The sequence below is a fragment of the Piliocolobus tephrosceles genome, chromosome 13, assembly GCF_002776525.5.
Source record: "Piliocolobus tephrosceles isolate RC106 chromosome 13, ASM277652v3, whole genome shotgun sequence".
NCBI lineage: Eukaryota > Metazoa > Chordata > Mammalia > Primates > Cercopithecidae > Piliocolobus > Piliocolobus tephrosceles.
This window is the reverse complement of record NC_045446.1, coordinates 65,501,728-65,505,448: the sequence shown is the minus strand read 5'-3', so window position 1 is coordinate 65,505,448 and position 3,721 is coordinate 65,501,728.

Sequence of the window (3,721 nt, the reverse complement as noted above, 5' to 3'; positions counted from 1 at the left end):
CTGAGTCTAGGTTATGTGCTCCCAACCTTGCTTCAAAGATGCTAAGAAACTGTGTAGATGGCATTTGAGATTTCCATTCTGGGAGGTGGGCTTTGACTTACTGTAAGACTCATGAAATAGAGAATTCCCCAAACATAAGAAAAGAGTTGGCTGGGTGCAGTGGCTCATGCCTGTAATCCCAGCACTTTGGGAGGCCAAGACGGGTGGATCACCTGAGATCAGGAGTTTGAGACCAGCCGGACCAACATGGTGAAACCCCGTCACTACCAAAAATACAAAATTAGCTGGGGGTGGTGGCGCATGCATGTAATCCCAGCTACTCGGGAGCCTGAGACAGGAGAATTGCTTGAACTCGGGAGGCGGAGGTTGTAGTGAGCCAAGATAATGCCATTGCACTGTAGCCTGGGTGACAGAGCAAAACTCTGTCTCAAAAAAAAAAAAAAAAAAAAAAAAAAAAAGAAAAGAAAAGAGTTTAGAGGGTGAGCAGCCAAAAAAATTCAAATATCCACTTCACTGTGAAATGCAACTGGGTGAATTATAGGAATAGCTCAGAATGGGAGGCAACATGAAGGGATAGATGTCCTTGCTAACAGAGAGGCCTTTGCCAGGATACCTGGCTTTCTAAAACAGGGAGAAAATGATTCTGATTCTGTTAATGGTAGAGTATTATCCTCCACCCTCCTCCAGATAACAATATAAATGTTGGACAAAAGATAAAAACAAGGATTTGGCTGGGCATGGTGGCTCAAGTCTGTAATCCCAGCACTTTGGGAGGCCAAGGCAGGAGGATCACTTGAGCCCAAGAGTTCAAGACCAGCCTGGGTGACACAGTGAGACCCTGTCTCTGAAATTTTTTTTTTTTGCCGGGTACGGTGGCTCAAGCCTGTAATCCTAGCACTTTGGCAGGCCGAGGTGGGTGGATCAACTGAGGTCAGGAGTTCAAGACCAGCTGGGCCAACAAGGTGAAATCCCATCTCTACTAAAATATAAAAATTAGCCGGGCATGATGATGGGTGCTTGTAATCCCAGCTACTCGGGAGGCTGAGACAGGAGAATCGCTTGAACCCAGGAGACAGTGGTTGCAGTGACCTGAGATCATGCCACTGCACTGCAGCCTGGGTGGCTGAGTGAGACTCCGTCTCCAAAAAAATTTTGTTTTGTTTTTAATTAGCCAGGCATGGCAGCGTGCACCTGTAGTCCCAGCTACTTGGGAGGCTGAGGCAGGAGGATTGCTTGAGCCGAGGAGTTTGAGGCTGCAGTGAGCTGAGATTGTGTCACCGCACTCCAGCCTGAGTGACAGAGTGAAACCCTGTATTTGAATTAAAAAACAAAAACAAGGATTTGAAACCACTGCAGAGCAAACAAAAACAGTCCGAAATTGGAGGGGATTCACCCTTGTTTTTTTTTTTTTTTTTAGCCGGGGCAACGCTCTGTTCCCCGGGCTGGAGTGCAGTGGCCGGATCTCAGCTCACTGCAAACTCCGCCTCCCAGGTTCACCCCATTCTCCTGCCTCAGCCTACCGAGTAGCTGGGACTACAGGCGCCCGCCACCTCATCCGGCTAGTTTTTTGTATTTTTTAGTAGAGACGGGGTTTCACTGTGTTAGCCAGGATGGTCTCGATCTCCTGACCTCGTGATCCGCCCGTCTCGGCCTCCCAAAGTGCTGGGATTACAGGCTTGAGCCACCGCGCCCGGCCTCACCCTTGTTATGTAGCAGGATGAGCCACAGACAAAACTCCTCAGACACCGAGTTAAAGAAGGAAGGGGTTTATTCGGCCGGGGGCATTGGCAAGACTCCTGTCTCAAGAGCCGAGCTCCTCAGGTGAGCAATTCCTGTCCCTTTTAAGGGCTCACAACTCTTAACGGAGTGCATGTGAGAGGGTCGTGATTGATTGAGCAAGCAGGGGGAATGTGACTGGGGGCTGCAAGCACCGGTAATTAGATCGGAACAAAACAAGATAGGGATTTTCACAGTGCATTTCTGTACAATGTCAGTAATCTATAGATAACAGAACCCATTAGGTCAGGGGTCGATCTTTAACTACCAGGCCCAGGGTGCGTCGCCGGGCTGTCTGCCTGTGGATTTCATTTCTGCCTTTTAGTTTTTACTTCTTCTTTCTTTGGAGGCAGAAATTGGGCATAAGATGATATGAGGGGTAGTCTCCTCCCTTACCAGCCACTCTGGAGGCTGAGGCGGGAGAATGGCGTGAACCTGGGAGGTGGAACTTGTAGTGAGCCCAGATCGCGACACTGCACTCCAGCCCGGGCGACAGAGCGAAGCTCCATCTCAAAAAAAGAAAGAAAAAAAAGAGACAACTTTGAAATGTCCACCTATATAAATACAACAATCCCACCTTAGGAAAATGGGGACTGGAGATCTTGTTAGACAAACCTAAAACAGGCCTTGAGCCACACTGGGGAGCTGCCTTGTCTGAACCTGCTTCCTCAGGATTCGGCCCCATCTTCCTCAGGATACGGCCCCATCTTCCTTTCCAGTCCCTCCCCACTACTCTGCTTTCGCCACAGATCCATCTGAATTCCCCCAAGCATTGTGCCCTTTCCTTCCTTCCTGGCTTTGCAGCTGTTGTGTGTCTTCTTCCTGGAATGCAGTTATCATTCCTCCCTCTGAATTGCTGACACCATGTCCTAATTGGTCTTCCTCTCTGCATCCCTTCTGGTGCATGTCCAATCCATTCTTCACACATCAGCCAGAGCATCTTCTCCAAATGCATGTCTGAGCATGTGACCTCTCTGCTCAGCCTCTTCATTGATACTTGGATGAAGAACAAATTCCTTACATGACCCTCCAGGCCCAGCATGGTCTCGTTCCTGGTTACCCCTCCAACTTTATTGGGGGACACTTAGGAGGTAGTCTGGGACTAGGTAGCTATGGATTGAGGTGGACAAGGAAGGAGTCAAAGATCACACTCAGATTTCTGGTTGGGCAGAGGTAGGGAAGCTCCTTATTAGTTTCTCAATTTCTAACATCTTTTTATTTTTAGAGATGGGGTTTCACCGTGTTAGCCAGGGTGGTCTCGATGTCCTGACCTCGTGATCCACCTACTTACACTACACTTACACTTCAGTCTGACTTTAGTCTGACACTCAGCTATCTGATCAGCTATGCAGCAGCTTTGGGTTTGAGTCCTTGCTCTACCTTTCATTTGCTATGCCCTTGGTTTAGGCAATTTCCCTTGTAAAGTTTTGTATTCTAATCTAAAAAGCAGACAAATACTTCCTTTCTCTCTATCTCTCCTTTTCTTCTTCTTCTTCTTCTTCTTCTTTTTTTTTTTTTTAAAGAGACAGGGGTCTCTCTGTTGCACAGGCTGGAGTGCAGTGGTACAATCATAGCTCATGGCAGCCTCAAACTCTTGGTCTAAAGGGATCCTCCTTCCTAAGTCTCCTGAGTAGTTAAGACTACAGGCACATCCCACCAAACCCAGCTAGTTTTTTTTTTTTTTTGAGACAGAGTCTCGCTCTGTCGCCCAGGCTGGAGTGCAGTGGCTGGATCTCGGCTCACTGCAAGCTCCGGTGAAGACTAAAAGGCAGAAATGAAATCCACAGGCAGACAGCCCGGGCGGCTGGGCCTGGTTAAAGATCGACCCCTGACCTAACCGGTTATATTATCTATAAATTCCAGATGTTGTATGGACAAGCATTGTGAAAGTCCCTGTCCTGTTCTGTTCTGTTCTGATTACCGGTGCTTGCAGCCCCCAGTCACG